Source organism: Tenrec ecaudatus, chromosome 3 (assembly GCF_050624435.1).
Source record: "Tenrec ecaudatus isolate mTenEca1 chromosome 3, mTenEca1.hap1, whole genome shotgun sequence".
Taxonomy (NCBI): Eukaryota; Metazoa; Chordata; class Mammalia; order Afrosoricida; family Tenrecidae; genus Tenrec; species Tenrec ecaudatus.
In genome coordinates this window covers 16,143,093-16,162,163 of record NC_134532.1, presented here as the reverse complement: position 1 = coordinate 16,162,163, position 19,071 = coordinate 16,143,093, and the positions used below count along the sequence as shown (strand labels likewise).

Sequence of the window (19,071 nt, the reverse complement as noted above, 5' to 3'; positions counted from 1 at the left end):
CAATGTCCATCTGCTACCTTAAAGGTTATACTATACCTATAAATATATGCACATAGATCTATTTCCCCATCATCATATAAAAATATATTTACACATGTACATGCCTGTATGTAGATCTTTAAGAATACCCCTTGCCTCCTAGTTCTTTCCTCTATTTCCTTTTCCTTTCCTCTTGTCCCACTATCATGCTCAGCCTTCATTCGGGTTTCAGTAATTTCTCTTGGTTACATTCCCCTTACCAGGCCTCTCACACCCTCCTTGCTACTAATTTTGGATCACTTGTTGCTCCCTTGTCCCTGGGTTGGTCAACACTACCTTCTTACCCCCAACCTACCCCTCTCCTATGTCCCCTCAGAAACATAGGTCCCATTGTTTTCTCCTCCAGACTGTTCATCCAGCCTATCTTTTCTAGTTAGATCTGCAGAAATAATAATAATATGCACCCAAAAAACAAGGCAAGACAAAGCGACAAAAGAGAACACAATGATGACAACAAAAAAAGAAAACCAATGACTCCTAAAAGAGTAAATTAATTTTAAAAAGAAATAGAAAAATTTTTAAAGAAAGAAAAACCTGTAAATAGATCAAGGTCTGGTTTTTGACCTGTAGGCGTTTCCTGCAACCAAGTCCAATGGGGCGCCACGCTCTGGCCCCAAGCCTATCCTTTGCACCCCTTGGGAGCTCCCTGCTCTGCTCCCTGCATTGCTCTGTCGCATGCCTTTAGTATTTGGCTTCGGTGTCATGGGGTCAGTCCGGGCCAATCTCAACACTGAGTCTCCAGTGTTGTTCCCCATAGGTCCATGGATCCATGAGGGACGTCGTGTCTCATACTGGGGCCAGCTATATGGTTCACTCTGTGCATTGGCTGTTCAGAGCAGGGGTATTGTCCTCCAGGCCTGGTGTGCCAGGTTGTGCTCCACTCTCCCTTCCTCCCCTTTCATTTGCTCCCGTGTGCTCTGATCAGACATGTCCCTCTCCCCTAGTTGCAGCTTTAGTGCCATCCTCTAAAGTAATTTCTTCTGGGAAGGAGAGGCAGTTGTCCATGTAGCTGGTATTGGGACGGAGCCCTCAGGCCCCTTCACTGGCCCCCCAGTCCATGCCATCAGGGTGCATTCGCATCCCAGAACACTGAATTTGAGTCTGGTCCCTCTTTCCCTGTGGAAACAGAAACAATATTCTCCCCTGGGTGGCGCTGTGCCCTATTGCCCCGCCACACATCTCTTTTTTTCCCCCTTTCCTCACCACCCCTCCTTTTCAGTTTACTACCTTATGTACCCTTGGATGTGAAGACCAGCCACTTCTATGCAAATACCTTTTACAGAGGTATTTCGAGCCTGTCCTATAAGGTCACTTTGGGTAGAAAGTCAACTTGATATCAGCGAGAGGTTCTTGTTACAATTTAGGAGACATTAGTACACTTCTGCAATTGTAAATAGGGTTTCCCCTGGATCTCTTTGTGAACTGTGGGAACAAAACCAACTCAAGACACAGCAGAAAGCCTCACCTGTGCTCAGCAATGTACCTGCTCCTGCATCCTGGGCTCATTTGTCTTGAACTTCCCTTGCTGGTCAGAATGCCACATGCAGTCCATCCCCAGAGCTGTCCTGTGAGGGCCACACTGACTCCCCTGTCTGTGTCCACCTGCAATGTAATACACAGATATGTCCTTGGTGCTCACAGAGGTCATGGGTAGTTAGAACTGTTTCTTGGCAGGGTCAAGGTCAGCACTGCAGTGACGACAAGTAGGAGATCCCTGTACACAATGGCCTCTTTCTGGGTGCTGCCTGAATCTAATCAATCCAAAATATTCTCCCTGACTCTGACCGCATGGTAGGTCCAGCATCTTCAGGAGAAAGAGGAGCAGGAAGGAGGTAAACATTTCTGAACCAAGTACATCCTGGCTCAGCAGGCTCAAGTCTCCTCCTGGGGGGGGGGGGTCATTTTTAACCAGGAAACTACACCAAGTATGTCCCTATGAGTGTAACTGACTGGTGTAAGGTCTGGGATCCATGAGCAGTTTGCTAATGCCACAGCACCACCGCTCCACCAGGAGAGTTTCCTAAAGCTGTCTCCAAATCAATTTGAATGCAGGCAGATGAATCAAGTTAGAAGGCAAACAAATGAACACACGATTGTGATTGTGATTGTGGCTCCTTATCAGGAAGAAGTTCTAATAATACTGAGAATGGCATTCGTGAGAAAAAGGCCAGGAAATTTGAGCTGAGGTTTTTCTGTCCTATAAGACAATGCACGTGCTCATTCTTCCAGGGCAGCAAGGGCTGAACTCTGAGAATGTCATTATAAAACCATACTTCATATGCTCTACAACACTGCTGTTATTCAGCTGTCACAGACTGGGCTACTCCAGGGGAGTCAAATCCATAAAAGGCATAAGTGACCTGACGTGGGGAGATGCTTCCCTGTCATATCAGTGACCGGTGACATGATCTCATGTTCTCACTCTCTAGGAGACAGCAACAGCTTTTCTCTCTGCTCAGCCTCTGCATTGCCTCAGAGACTCCTGTGCTGCAGCTGCATCAGGCTGAGGATTTCTGCCCCTCTCAGGAAGGGGTTTCTCTCACTGTGTGTCTTGCACAGTAATACATGGCTGTGTCTGAGTCCTTCAGGGTGCTCCACTGCAGGGACATGGTGCTGATGGAGTTGTCTGTGGAGATGGTGACTTTTCCTAGGAAGGATGGGTTGTATGTGGTTTCAGAGTCTCTAGGATAAATACTTCCTGTCCATTCCATGCCTTTTTACAGGTGTCTGCCTAATCCAGTGCAAATAGTAGCTAGTAAAGCTGTACCCAGATGTCTTATGGGAGGTCCTCAAAGATTCTCCAAGTCTCTTCACCTCTGCCCCAGACTGCACCAGCTGCACCTGAGCACACACACCTGTGGAGATAGGATTCAGAGATCAGAGATTCCCTCTACACACACACACACACACACACACACACACACACACACACACACACATCTCCATTCATCTCAAACCCTGTGGCAAACCTGACGTGGGAGAAAAGAAATGAGGAGATCTAGGATAGCAGACTCCATCTTGCAAGGAGGATGGAGTGTAATCACACTGAGGATCCCACCTGGGTAAGGAGAGTGCTTCCGTGTGGAGGTAGCCTGTGGGTCTAAAATGGAAGTCACCCACTTTGCATATTTCTGCCCTGCCCTATATGTCACACTCCTCCAACTTTATAACCCTGGAAAGCCAAGGCAGGGGGAGGTGCGGGTCTTGGGACTGCTGGGAGGGACAGAACCTGATCCTAATAACATCACACAACACACACACACACACACAGGCATTGGCACCTTAACCCCGGACAGTATTGAACTGTGGCTCTCCACTCAGTGCATCTCTCAGTCCACACTCAGGGGAGAGTGGTTTGACACCTGGTGTGAGGCTGCAGCCCGAGGAGCCTGGGCCCTCACATACAGTCCCTCCTTACTGTCTGTGGGGAATTATGTCCAGGATAGAACATACCTCTCTCTCCTTCGTGAAGACTTTGAAGAATCCCATCAACCTAGTGGTCCCTTCTCAGTAGACTCTCAGGTGTGTCCTAGCACCCAGGTCTCCCCTGTGCTTCCTGCTGCCTGAGGAGAGGAAACAAATCTCAGAGACTGTCAGCTTTTCTCGGAGTGTCAGACAAATCCGTGCAGATTAAAGCCAAAGATGAGTGTGTCACTCTGAATGCTCATGGTCAACCTGGCCCTTGTCACCATCTCTCTGACAGTGGAGCTCTGTTCACAAGAGAAGTTAAAAGTCCAACATGGGGAACATTTCACCTTCATCAGTTTCATAATCTGCCTAAACATTTCTCTGATCTACTCTGATCTGAACTAAAGAAAACCATCAGTGGGTTAACTTTTCTCTCTCTGAGGAGGAGGCCTTGGGATTCAGAGGACACCAAGACCCGCTGACATAACTGCCCAAAAAGACAATGTCCTACATCTGGGTTTTGAGGGTAGTGACTGGGGACTTTAAAACACATGATGTGCAGCTAAATGTCTCTCTCTTTCCAGAGTGGTGATCATTGTAGACACGTGGAAACCATTCGTCCCATGCTGTAATAAATCATGGATAGAGTCTCCTGAACTCTAAGACCAGAAGAAATAAATGGTGCCTTGCTATCAGTGCCTACTTTTTTGGATAAGGTAGCATTAGAAGGTCTTGGGTACAATGAGACAAAAAGTGAAACAATACACATGCGCGCGCGCATACACACACGCACACAAAAGAAAAGAAAAATAAAAAGCCTAGGCTTACTGGTTGGGTAGACCTGTGCAAGTCCTGAGACTATGGCTGTCAGCATTCCTTCAGGTGTGGGACTGAACTCACCCCTTCAAATAATCCAGTCAAATAATTGGCAAGCCTACCAGGGAGCAATAGTCCTGAGGAGATACAATTACCTTAGAATAATCAAACTTCTGTGATTAAAAGGACAACATTTATCCAAGGGAAAATTAAGAATGTTTGGAAAGAAAAGGTAATTGTAACAGGAGTTAGTGTGTATTACAGTCAATGAAATGAAACAAGAGTGTATGAATAGTTGAATGAGCATTAATCTTCTCGGTAAATTTTCACGCAATCCACAAGAAAGAGTAAAGATAAAAATAGAAAATAATATTAAAATGTTTCCCTTCAGCTCTCCTCTGATGGGGAGAGAGCACCTCAGGTTGTGGTTTGTGCACTCGGGATCTCCCAAGAAAAGAACAAGGACCCAGAGAAGATGTCCTAATTCGATGCTTAGTTCTCCTCCCTCTGTTCTCTGGAGTTGACGGTTATGCTAAAGACATCTAAATCTCAATGCTCAGGGACAGGAAGAGGACTAAAAACCTTGACCCAGGGGAAAATGGAATAGAGGAGCCCCAAATGCTGCTAAGAAACCTGTATCTTGCTCCCCATGCACTGAGTCTTGAATCTGGATCATGTGCCTGTTTTTCCTGAGACCCTGTGCAATACATCCTACTCTGCCCTTCTTGGTGCTTGCAATCTGGTCTCACATAGCTTTCCTGACATGCTTTTATCAGCATCACCACACGCATCAAATAAGTGATATGGTCCTGTTGTGGGGACCCAGTTACTTGCTATAATCTCTTAAAGAGTGAGTCATTGTTTTATAACATCCTTACTCCTTATGACACACCTCACAGAGTAGTCTGTGCATTTAGTCTTCAATTTATCTCAGGATAGACAAGAGTGTTCTCTGAACACCATCTGCCTGGACTCAGCCCAAATCCCTGAACCTGAATGCACAATGACACTGGTGTCTGTTGAATGAGTTTCTCTTTCTCTATGTCATCCATCTATACATATTTCTACCTCTGCTATCTATCTATCTATCTATCTATCTATCTATCTATCTATCTATCATAAATCCATTAATTGGTCTATCAATCTGCTGAACTATCTATTTCGCTGTCAATTTTCTCTATATAGCCTGTCTATATCTTGTATCTCTCATATATCTGTACTTCTATTTTCTATCTATGTTTGTTTCTATTCATTTCATGTTTACCTTTATTTCTGAAATAAAGCCCTGCTTAACGGGAGCACTATGTTTTGTTTTTGGTTCCATATGCTATGTATTGGTCATTGATTCTAGTTTGCTAGACCCATTTGTTTGTTTGTTTACTTATTAAATTCTTGATGTCCTCATGGCTTTTTATTTAAATGTTAAGACCATAATTGAAAATATTGAATTGAATCACTCCACTATTTGGTGGAGTTCTGCTGTTACTTATTTATTGCATTTAAAATATTAGCCAAAATTTGTGTGATATATTTTGAAGAAATAATGTTATATTCTCACCACCTGTCTGTTCGTTCATCATACTGTGGTGGCTTGTGTGTTGCTGTGATGCTGGAAGATATGTCACTGTTATATCAAATGCCAGCAGGGTCACCCAAAGTGAACAGATTTCATCAAAGCTTCCAGTCTAAAACTAGACAATGCAGAAGGACCCCACTACCTTCTTCAGTGAAAGAAGCATTGAAAATCGTATGCATAACTTTGAAGCATTGTTGAATACTGACAGCCTAAGGAAAGGAATTAGGAAATTGTTGAAGCTACTGCCAGAGGATGGGGTCCTCAGGTTTGAGGGCACTCAAAATGTCACTGAAGAGGAGCTGGTTTCTTGGAGAGGAGTCGGCCATGAAGACGTAATTTAGGTAAAGGCTCTGGGAGCGGAGCAGTCAGGATATTCATTTGCTGACGGGGCATGTCTCAAGGTAAAGAGAAAGAGCTGCAAAAGTCTTCTAATGATCAAAACTTATCATTTGCATACTACAAATTTAGGAAAATTGGAAGGGGCCAAGGATGAAATGGGATGCTTGAAGTTTGCTTGTTATCCTAGCCATTAGTGAGCTTAAATGTACTTAAATGGTATTGCAAGTTGATCAGGAAATCATAAGATTTACTATGACGGGAAAAACACAATGAAGAGAAGGGGATGGCATTGTCAGAAAGGATCTTGCTAAACCCACCATGAAATACAGTACTGTCTGTGATAAGATCATATCTGCCTTCAAAGAAATCCAACCCTTCAGGACTAGGGGTGTGAGGGGCGATGCTGGGAGAGTGGAGGGTCAGTGGGTTGAAAAGGGGGAACTGATTACAAGGATCCTTATGTGACCTCCTCCCTGGGAGATGGACGACAGAGAAGGGGGGGGGGCGGAGGGAGACTCCGGATAGGGCAAGATATGACAAAATAACAATCTGTGGATTATCAAGGGCTCATGAGGGAGGGGGGAGCGGCAAGGGAGGGGAAAAAAAGAGGACCTGATGCAGAGGGCTTAAATGGAGAGCAAATGCTTTGAGAGTGATTAGGGTAAAGAATGTACGGGTGTGCTTTGTACAATTGATGTATGTATATGTATGGATTGTGATAAGAGTTGTATGAGCCCCTAATAAAATGTTTTTTTTTAAAAGAGGAAATCCAACCAATACAACTATTATCAAACAGTACTTGAAAAATGCATTTTCTGTAAACTTTAACATAAAAATAAGTGAGGCATAACACTAATAAATAAAATTTATATTTTATGTGCTCCTTCCTCCCCACTTTCTACTGTTGAGTTTTCAATTCCATTATAATACATCCTACATGCAATAGGTCTGATTTTACATATTTCTTATACATTGATCTTGCATTCCTTTGTCATAAAAATAGATAAATTCATTGGAGGAAACAGTGTAATGGAGAAGCATCCCCAGACCACAACAAGAATCCATCCCTGAAACCGTGCATCAACATCTGCCCCTGGGGTGTGTCCTGTGATCTGTGGAATCTGATTGCCCCCTGCAGCACAGGTCTCTCCCAGCAGGGAGTCTGTGTCTGGGATCACACTGACTCCCTCTCCCTCTTTTCTCACAGAGCACTACATGGCCTTGCCTTCCTTTTTCTAAGTTTCTATTTACCAATCAACTGTGTTTTTGTCATTGTGTCTGGAGGTGGTAAATCGAACCTTCATGGAGTCTGCATAGTTCTCAGTACGGAGATGGAAGTATTTACACAGAGAGCTAAGGAAAGGCTACATACCAAGGTATTTCTTATCCTCCCCCCTCGAGGGGCTGATTTAATTTCACAGTATTTTAATGCTAATTTCACAGGAAGTAATGTTCTGTGTTTCTCATCTCTAAAGTCATAACTGGGAAATAAAGAGAAGATTCAACTGAATATTCTGAGTCACTGCCTCAGCGAGTATAGCTGCCCTGCCCTCAGGTGTTCTGACGCTCTCGGGATGTGGATTTCTACAGCGTGTGTCTCACACAGGAAGAGGTGGCAGTGTCCTCGGAGTTCAGGCTGCCAATCTGTAGATAAGCTGTGCTGAATGACGCATCCCAGGAGATGTCTTCCTGCCTTGTGTGAAGCCCTGGGCATATGGTGACTTCCCAGCGTGGTTGTTGATCCAACCCATCCACTAACGGCCTCTTCCTGGTGCTTGTCAGACCCAATCCGTACTGTAGCTGGAGAAGGTGTATCTGGAAGTCCTGCAGGACACCTTCACCTACTCTCCTGGCTTCTGCACCTCGGCCTCAGACTGCACTAACTGCATCTGGGCATGCACACCTGTGAGGAACTAAACCAGAAGGTGAGGGCTCTGGAGCTGCCAGTCTTCTCTCCAGCCCCATGTCTTATCTTACCGAGGGCGGCTGCCAATAGGAAAATAACGCTCCACAGTCACTCCTTGATGGGTGTACTTTGGTGTCAGAGGTTTAGGTGCAACCTATGCAGCAATGTCCTTGCTTAATATTGTATCAAAGAGATGGCTTCAGCTTTTAACTCTATAGGGCACTTGTACATACAATTAATTCACATTCACGAATGCATTTCTGGTCTACATCAGGTATAAATAAGAGGAAACTTGGAGAACTTGACAGAGTCACACACCAGGATAGCTCCGCTGCTCATCTCAAATGTGGTCTGAAATCCTGATGGCTAGTGGGGGGTGTTTCTCATGATCTCATGATGTGGTTTGACAGCTTTTCATGACTTATACTCAACCCCTATAATTTCACTGACTTCATAGATGAGAGCTGACAAAATCAGCTTCTCATGGACTAATACTGACCAATCAAGAAGGCCATTCCTCTGTGTCTGTGCTGAGGTATAGTGATTTTTCACTGATTCACTGGGGTGGGTGTGGGGTAAGTCTTACTCATTTTACTATATTATCCTCAATATTACTATATTTGTAATGAGTGTGTTTTCATAAATAGTCATCTGTATCTTCCATGAACTTTTATTTTTTCTTGTTTAAAATAATGTATACCAAAATGTTATTTTAATAGGCATAAAGTTTTCTTATTTCCTCTCCTCACATAAAAACCAGCCCACAAAATATTGTATAAGAAAATTGAAAAGCAAACAATTAAATAATATAAAATATGTAAAGTGTTCAGAAAACATACAAAGCCAAGCAATACAATCTTTAAAATATAAGGAAATATTGCTCTGTCACCATAAGTCTGATAGAATCCCCCAAATAAATTTAATAATTTTGCAAGATTTATTAAAGGTACATTAACAAAATTAACATAAGTTGTACATTTTAATTTAAAAATGATATCAGTGTGGTGAAAAAGATTAGCAAGAGCCCATAAGATTAGGACATATCTCTACAAACTCACATATTTTTCTAGTGTACAGTACCTATTTTATGGGGGAAAAAAAACCTTCCTTGCCTGAATGGTCCTAAAACAATTCAAGTGCTTAGGGCTCGAGGAAACTCAGTAACCATTGGATGCTCTTCAATTCAAGGGCAGGGGACTGGTTTCTCAGTTTTCAGCTCGAAGAACCGAGGGATAAAGCATAAGGGTTGATCAAATGTAGATCAGTTTCCTGATGCTGGGAGATGAAACACCCTATACTATCTGTCTACTCGTTCCTCTATAATGTATAGTCGTGTGGAGATGACCACAACTCTCTGCCCACGTACAAGCTCTAGGCCCTCTTTGGACACCTGCCACTCCATTTCCACTCTGGACCCCTGCTCTGTCTCTCTTCAGCTGTTTCCTCCTCTCCTGAGTCAGGCACCTGCTCCTTATTCTGCAACATGAGCCGTGGGTGCACTGATGCTGGGCGTCCTGGCATGCACCATCAGAGAACTGAAATGAATTGACATATCAAATGCCATCTGAAATCTAGAGGAGGTCTATTCAGATGGGAACAGCTGTGTTCTGCTTACCTGAATCAGAAGCTACCAAACACATGTAATTGAAAAAAAGAAATCAAAATACAGCAAAAATGTAAATTAAAAATTTATAAATTTCTAGAGACTGAGTACTGTTTACTGTGACAGGGAAAAACTGGGGCCAGTCATTAGTGGAACCCTGCATTTTGTGGGCTTTGACTATAAAACCCCGCCAGATTTTCGCATGAACATTCAAAATAAGCCATGTTTCAGACACTGGAGGGGGAGACTTTTATCAACTCAAAAGATTATTCACCAGAGAAAAGTCAATTCCATTGACATTTCATAGCTGGAGGTGAAATATTTCCCCTATCAACCACATACCCCATATCCTACCCATGAGACCTAACTGGGAGGGTATAGTGAATAGGTATTAAATATTCAAAGATAAAGAAAGGATATACTGAAATGAGGAGAAGGAACATGGACAGGCCAAACTGTAAACTACAACACAGGCATGAAGGTCAGAGCCTTACTGCCCAGGTACTATAAAAAAAATCAGCCTCAATCAGAAGAACACACAGAAAACTCCCTGTTCTCCCACTTCATCACCATGTAGATTCCCAGCATCACAATCCTGCATTACAATTAAGAATGGGAAGAATCTGCTCCTCTGAGGAGAAAAAAACAAAACAAAGCAAATGACATATAGCAAACATTACTATGGTCTAACTCTTGCCAGATTTGCATGAATCCCCACAAAACTTAATTCTGAAAACAGGGTGAAAAATGTTTCTATCTCAAAGAAACACGAAATACTAAGATAAATTTTCATTTATCTGAATACACCCATCTCATTTGTAGACTGGTTTTCTGTGTTGCCATACCTCAAATTTAACTCATTATTTGTATTAAAGGTTTTTAAATTTTATGTTTATTTTACGTTGAAAACGGAACTGAGTATTTTTTCAATTTCTCAACCTATTAATATTCTTTGTTAAATCGCTGTAGCTTGTCCAGTAGAAGTGCGCAGGACACACGGGTCTGGAAATGGAGTGCTGTGGGAAACAGAGCCCTTCTTCCTAGAAGAGGAGACCGTGGGACAAAATGCTCTGCAGAGCACATTGAAATCTGCAAACTAAGAGTGAGAAGACGACCATGGATGTATGTATGGACTGTGATAACAGTTTTACGAGCCCCCAATAAATTGATTTTTAAAAAGAAGAAAAGAAATGTCTAGGGAATAATGATGGGGACATATGTACAAAAGTTCTTGATACAATTGATGTGTGGGTACAAGAATTGTAAGAGCCTCAATAAAATGTTTGTTTTGTTTTTTAAATAGTGAGGAGAATTAAGAGATGATCACATTGTCATAGAGCGTAAGTGAGGTGTACCAGTGAATAAAGAAAACATAAATAACAATTAATTTCAAAATATAATGAAAGTAATACATAAAGCCAGAGGCTTCAGGAAAATCTTCCAAGTTTAAAAGACAAACTGAAAATTATTTATGATACCGCTAAGTAGTATCATAAAGAGCAAATTGCCATTATCCAAAACGGTTGACTGGGACTAGAATTCAGATTAGGAGCCCCAGGAAGAAACATGTGTTTAATATCTTTTAGGAAGAATCCAGACTGCATCGTATTTGAAAATGACGTGTTGTTTTGTATATGTACCGTCCATTTTGACTAAAGGTCACCCTTTATAGAGACTGGAACTGCCCCATAGGGATCTCTAAACGATAATCTTTTTGGACACAGATTGTCAGTTTAATTGTGCAAGGGACCAAATGGTGGGTGGTACCTGCTCACCTTTCAAATAGCATCCACGATCTTGAACTTTGTGTCACCAGGGATTGCTACATCATCACTTACAAATATAGAGAGAAACACAGTTTACAGAAACGTTTAATTGACATGTATAATGTTTAACTCTAAGCAAGGGGTTTTCCATCTCAGTCCTATCCTCCACCTAATCTGGGCTAAGAAGCAGAAACCTCTGTTAACAGTTTCTGAGCTACGACTCAGAAATAAAGGGAGAACAAATTTTCTGTGACCTTCATAAAGATGATTTCATTATTTTCATTTCTTCTTTTTCAGTACTGTTACACCTGTCTTACATTTATTATCACGCTTATGCAAAATGAACCACATAGTAGATTTCAACAGATGAAAATGATTTTTGTCTATCATACTACTAATTATGAAAGTGTTTATTAAGAGAACATGTGTTCACAATGTATTGAAAAAACAGAGTTGTTGGTTCTAGTTTGAATACAAAAAAGAAATTACCTTTGCCATGTTCACACTCAAAATCCAACATACATTACAAAATATGTAATAAATAGAAAATGTAGACAAGAGTCTTGAATGACTACCGGCTATGTAATAAAATCCCCAGAAAAGGATAGAGGCAATGGTCTTAAACAGAATTTGAAGTTGTCTCACATGCGAATGTCGGTAGGTTGAGAAATACCCAACTCCATATAATCAATAGAAGAGATATATCTGAAACATCTATATGTATGGTAAGAGGGAAAATGAAATAAAAAACTAGGGTTTCTACATAAAAATTTATCAAGAGTGTGCCAGGCCTAAGAATGGCTTGCCCTTTTCTCAATCTACAGTGCACACAAAGGACCATGGAACCTATCGCGTATATTATACAGAAATATCAAGCCCGAAGAGGAGCCCCACTTAAAATGAGGAGCACAAGAAATAGTCTGTCATCTCTAGAGGAGAATTTTCCAATTAGAACACCCAATGGCAATGCTGAACCTTCCTTGAAATGAACAAGGTTAGTATAATTTCTGCCCATCATACCCCCCACCCCACTCTCCTTCCCTCAGGATCATAGTCTTCCAAAAGTTGTGGGGGAAAAAAGAAAACTTGTTACTTTTTAATTACATTTCTCAGTGAACGATTTGAAACTCAATTATCTTCTTTTAATAGATTAAAAGTTCTTCTCTCTTCCCTGGCATCCTCGGAATGGTATGATTTACCTTTAAAATAGAGAGCCAAGAGGTCATTTCCTGACGGTATTCAGGAAAAAGATTAAGACTTTCTTTTCTATCATTTTCAGCCAGAATTTAATACACATTTTCCTCCTGTCATCATTTAAATCCAAGGAATATATAGAGATAATAGTATATAAGTTTATTAGCTCAAAAAAAGTATATTGGCTTAATTCTGGACAATTACATGTTACTACTGAAAATATTCTCTGAAGGAGATCAATTTAATAATAAGTCACCATTCCTGGCAGGTATAGGATACCTACGGGTGGGTCTCATTGAATAATAGCTAATATAATTCCAACATTTCTGAAAAATGCCAAGTATAAGAATTTAAAAATAATTACTAAACAATCCTGTTTAATAAGTGTTCTACTTACATCACACTATAAACTAATGTTCACTTTGGATGAGGCAAGGTAAATGATTTCTCACAAAAGCTTTCTCTGCAGTTATTATATTAGAAATAATTAATATGAAAATTATAATATATACCTAGGTCCTAGTAAATGGCAAAATATTTCCAAGACAAAGTTTTATAACAAAAATAAGGGAGGGGTGGGCACATTGAACATAAATACTGAATACATGTTGTGATGGAATTCTAATAGTGCTGGCTTCAGGGAATAACATACTTTATTAAATGAGACTTTATGGAAAATCAGGGGTCAATTCTTCAGTTATTTAAACTGTTCAGTTATTTAAACTTGAAGACCAAAAACGTGTGGTTGAATATACAAAATCGTTATCAACACAGCTCATTTTAAAGAGCAAAACATGCATCAATGAGATTTCTGCAGTTACATTCTCACTTCAGGATCGTGTGCAATATGTACCTTTTTCCAACTTTGGGTTACATATCTACAAGACTGTGGTCTTCGAGGCCTTCTTCCATCTGCCAGTTCTTTCTGATCCGCAGGAGACAGCAGATGATACCGCATTCCACTCATCACCATCTTAAGGCGCTCAGGGTTGTCTTGAATGAATGGCTCAGCTGGGACAGTTTTACATAAGAAATGCTGGGCGATGAGAGGAAATCTGAAGTGAGTGAAGACATCCACCATAAAAGGCTGGCGATGAGGCAAATCGTGTCTCAGCCTCCTGATAGCAGCATCATAAACCTGCTCCTCTGCGCTCAAGGTCCTGGTTGAGGAGACTTGTTACTCGCTGAGCATCAAGTTGGAGAAACTCCTCAGTTTTGGAAACGTCAGTGAAATGCTAGTGAATAAAGGCGTCTGCAGTGGCTTTCAACTCAGGACGGTCTAGATGTGCTGCTAGAATGCTTAGACCAAGACAGTTTGAAGCATCCACTTGCTCGTTCAAAAAATCAACACACATGTTCTTCACAGGTTCCATCTGGCACTGATTTGCGGTATCCAACAGAGACTGCACGTTGTTGCTATTCACAGAGATCCTAGCAGCGGAAGCAAATTCCACCAGGTGTTCAATAATGTCAGGTCGGCGTCCTTGAGTTCTACATCAAAGGACTTTGAATCGAGCTTGTCAGTTGTGGACATGACGTTAAAAAATGGGTTGGCCGCAGCCAGGACCACACGATGAACATGGATCTCTCTTTCCTGGACCACGAGAATCACATCACACAAAGTTCTCCATCTTCACATGTCATTCCTGACGGCCATGGATCCCGCCAACAATTTTGCTTCTTCCCATTGGGCAGGTTTCTTCTCGGTCTTTCTCTTGCTTCTCCGTGCCACCCTGAAGGCTGACATCCGCCCAGAGCTCGCCTCGCTGTGTCCGTGGCTCGCTGGACCTGGTGAGGGCTGAAGGCTGTGGTTGCTTCTGTTGGCGAACGCTGAGGACCAGCTGACTGCTGCTGAAATACCAGGCCTGCTTGTGTGGCCCTGGCAGCAGCTCCAGGGCAGCTCCGCTGCGTCCTGGGCAGAGCAGGAACTAGGCGGCAGATGAGCTTGGGTATCTCAAAACAAGACAATTTTTTTTGGTAGGGAAGAAGAAAGGCTTCCAAAGAGAAGAAATAAAAATTCCTCTAACCATAAAAAAGATGCTTTTATGCATAAATGATTCTAAATATATCATAAATACTATAGCTGATAAACAGAAAAATGTTGTCGGCTACATTTCAGCAGACGATATTAACTTGGTACTTCAATCCCTACGCATTCACTGCTTATTACCATCTCCCAAACCATTAACCCTTATACGTAACCTGCTGAGTATCCTTACAACACACTGATAACTAGCTGAAAAGCCACTCATCCTCCAGAACTTTTACTAACACCCTGAGCATCGCCTGATGCCACAACAAAGTTAACATGTGCTTAACAAATCCAATGATCATGCACCCTAATCTAACCTAATGCATTCATTCCAATTATTTGAATCAGAGTCTATCAACCTAATCCTAACCTTATGACCCTAAACCTCAAATTCAGAAACTACCCTGAAAACTCTAATCCTTAAACAGTAACTCTACATCATTATACCTTAACATGTACGTTCCTAATCAACTCAAAACATAATCTGTTAGGCAGAAATGTTCTAAACATAATGACCTTCAATCTGTCCACTAACACCTGAATCTCAATTCATCACAATGAACTCCTAATTTCATCCCTTGATTCTTATTTTTGAACCAGGAACATTGATTGATCTCAGGAACTTGATTCTGATCTTAAGTACCGACTCTGCCTCTAGCACACTAAAACCCTAAGCTAAGCACCAAACCTAACACACCGAAAAACTCATGCTGCTGATTATGTGTGTGGATCTGTCTCCTCTCCCAGATTTTACCTCAATGTAAGAGACTGTGAGAGGTAGACATGCACAATTAGGAAACACCAACACATCCTCTGTTTTCAGTTAAATTTTACAAATGGTTCATGAAATTTGGCAAATTGCAGGGATATATAAATGTTTAAATATGACAAAAAACATTATGACCAAGATCTATCACAGGACTCTTGTGGTCCTCAGCTCTACTGTGTCCTGCACTCAAGGAGTCTTCTCTGTTATTAGACATATGCAGGGATGTGTTACCCAATAACCAAGGTGACCAAGAGCTCAATTGTACTTACTCATGAATTTGTAGGTCACAATGTATCCTGGTTTCTCCCTCAAGGATGTAGTGAAACCATGTTTAATGAAACAAATAAATGACTGGTTATTCTACCTTTGATCCCCTCCATTCCCTCTTTCCCAGGGACCCTCATGTCACTAGAGATGGAGGTGGTATCAAATTAAAAGTACTTATATTGGAACCATGATATCCATTTTTCACAACATTGGACTTTTTCCTCAGACTTAAGGGCTCTGAGGAAGATGTAGTACACCCTTCTAACCCTAAAATATTTGGGTCAGTGACTGCTTGATTTTCCAGTAAACCAACCACTTAACCTCACAAGACATACTTCAAGTAGGAGCTGCAGCTTCACCCCTTAAGTGTAAAGAATTTATTCCCAGGGACATACTGAGGGTCCAGTGCCAGGAACTCCCTCTCAGCACACACTGGGCTCTCCACTCATGGAGAAGTACGTACTCAAAGAGTCACTCGTGATAACAACAGTAGGCCAACCCCATGCTGACTACATCGGTTAAATCCTGACCAGAAACCCTGGGCGTGTGGATATCTAAATATACCCTGGAATGAAAGTGAGGCCTGGATGTGGACAAATCAGCTACTAAGAAGCCATTAGTGGAGGTTTCAGAGTCAGCGTGTTAGCACAGGCTGAATATCTTTGAGCTCAAACCCAGGGACTTCCTCCCTGAACCTGTCTTACATACATACTAGCTGAGGGTACCTGGTGTGGAATAGGTCCCCATGCCCAGGGTCCAGGTACTTTTACCTTCCAGGAAGCACAAAACATCCAAGCAAGGATGATCCACTGTCTTTCCACACGGCACAGCCTAATCTGAATTCCAAATCTGCCCCAATTTCAGCACCTTGAATTATCTGCATCCAGGCTCACCTGGATCCTGAGCAGGAGCTGGAAATAAAGGAGGGAAGGTGAGAGACTGATTAAAGGGTAATCACCTGTAATTACTTCAGCATCATTATTAAATCGACGTAATTTATACTCCAGGAGCCTTCCTTATAGGAATCTCCATCCTTTGGTGAGTCCAGAAAATCAGGGGTTCTCAACCTTCCTACGGCCAAGACCCTTTAATACAGTGTCTCATATTGTGGTGATGCCCAAACATAAAATTATTTTTCATTGCTACTTCATAACTATCATTTTGCTACTGTTACGAATCAGGTGAACCCTGTAAAAGGGTCGGTCGACCCCTAAAGGGGTCGCGACCCACAGGTTGAGAACCACTGGTCCAGATAAAGGCAGAATAAATCTGGGGTGGATTGGGTGAAGTTGCTGTGGGAGGTGTTCTTAGGAAACACTTGGCAGCTCTAGGAACACCTTGCACACACACACACGCACACAGGGGAACACATGAAAATATTAGCAAACAAGAACCTAAAATGTACACAGAGAGAATTCAAAAGCCAAGTGAGGTAAGAGACCATGTATAATATTTAACATACAATAAAGGCTCACCCAAAACCCAGAGCTTAGCATCGTGATCTGCGTGTTTGTTGCATTTATAAAATGTAATACTTGGTGGCACGTTTTTTTCTGTTAATCTCATTTGTCAAACAAGGTTTTTTTCATCAGTAAATGAACTCTTGTCAAACTTCATTGTGCATCGTTCAACCGGAACCACCCCTTAAATTTTATAAATTCTCTCTCTCTCTCTCTTTCTCCTTTCAGTGTGGACTGCTTAAATTTTTCACGTATGTAATTTTTGAATACTAAGAGGGCACTACACCATCGTCACAGGGCATAATTACCAATGAAAGCAAATTAATTAATTATAAAGATTGTTTAGCTTAATTATGTCTCCTTATTTATGTGTGTGTTATTGGGAGATAAATAGAATGAATGGGATTAACCATGAATGGTAATTTTTTTAATCACCATTATTTGCAAAAATCTGTCCTGGCACACAGACAAGACAGTAAGGCCAACATCAGCTTGAGAAATGATGTCCACTCGCTGGAGAGTACATCGTCAGAGGACCATACTGGGGATACATGGTGTGGAGTGAGCCTGGTCTGACCCCCACCTCCCTCCACAGTGGGGTGAACCAATAAGGGAACAGAACAGGTCAGCAACTGGAGCCAATCCAAGCCACAAACCCCTGAGGAGCCTGAAAGATAGACTTCAGGCTAGGAGGGGAAATTTCCCAACCCCCCCAGGACCAGTGGGGAGAGAGTCATAAAGGTCAGTGGACAGACCTGCGATTATGTATGTTTTTATGTTTGGGTTTTTTTTGGGGGGGGGTTGCTGCAAAAGGAAGCTTTACTGTTTCCATGTGGTCCCCTGCTTGGGGGAGGGGCTCCAGGGCGGTGGCATTGCATTGCAGCTGACTGGCGCACACGCGCGGACAGGTTCAGGAAGAGGGGCTAGGGCCGGCAGTGGGGAGGCAGAGGGCCCCAGGCAGGTGACTTGGCGCCACAGGTTCCTAGTCTTTGAGAGTGAGCCTCTCGGGCTGGGCCTTGCCCAGCCCGGTCTGGGGGCTGGCCAGCCTGCGGAGGTTGTTCAGGTGGTCACCCATCTTCTTGAGGAGTTTCACCTCCTTGTCTAGGAAGTGGTTCTCCAGAAAGTGACAGAGATGAGGGTCGGTGTGAGTGGACCCCACGGCATGCAGGTCCAGAAGAGTCTGGTTGAGTTTTTTCTCCAGGGCTAGGGCAGCTTCCATGGCATCCAGGGTTCGACCCTACTCATCTTGAGACGGCTTCTGCACATCCTGGAAGAGGGCGCGGCCACCGCGCTGGTTCTGCAGCTTCAAGAGACGCTCGGCCCCCTCGCGCTGCTCCTTCGCCAGCTCGCGGAAGAAGTACCCCACGCCTTCCAAGGCCACATCGTTGAGATCGAAAAAGAAGCCCAGAGAGAAGTAGGTGTAAGAGGCCTGCAGGTGCAGGTTGACCAGACGGTTGACGTCGGCCTCCATGTCGGCGGAATAATTCTGACGGATCTGAGAGCTCATGATGAGTCAGTTTGGAGGTCACCACACACCAAATAAAAGTGTTCGCTGGTCCCAAGAGGAGGGGCTGGCCGAGACGAAGGTCCCCAAGTTACTTCCGGAAAGAAACCTGTTGCGTGGCGGAAGGTTGGAGGCAGGGAGTCCCCGGATCTGTTCCGTTCAAACACTGTTGAAACAAGACACAGATCCACGGGACCACGGGGCGAGCTTAGCCTTGGGGGTTTTTTTTTCGCTAGTTTTTTCCCCCCTTTTTAATTCAATCTTTTCTTTTTGTTTTATTTCAGCTTTTGTTGTTTTGCCTACCCATATAGGCATGGGAAGCAACTGGACCAATGGTTCTGGAGGGCCTTGGGGGAAGAGGGGGTCGGGGGAGTGAGTGGTGATCAAACAAT

The 19,071-nt window shown here is 42.7% G+C and overlaps 1 pseudogene; it reads right to left on the bottom strand.

Annotated features, from left to right (window-relative positions):
* Window positions 1-18,157: 18,157 nt before the first annotated feature.
* Window positions 18,158-18,682, bottom strand: LOC142443150 (ferritin light chain-like; annotated as a pseudogene).
* Between the last annotated feature and the right edge of the window lie 389 nt (window positions 18,683-19,071).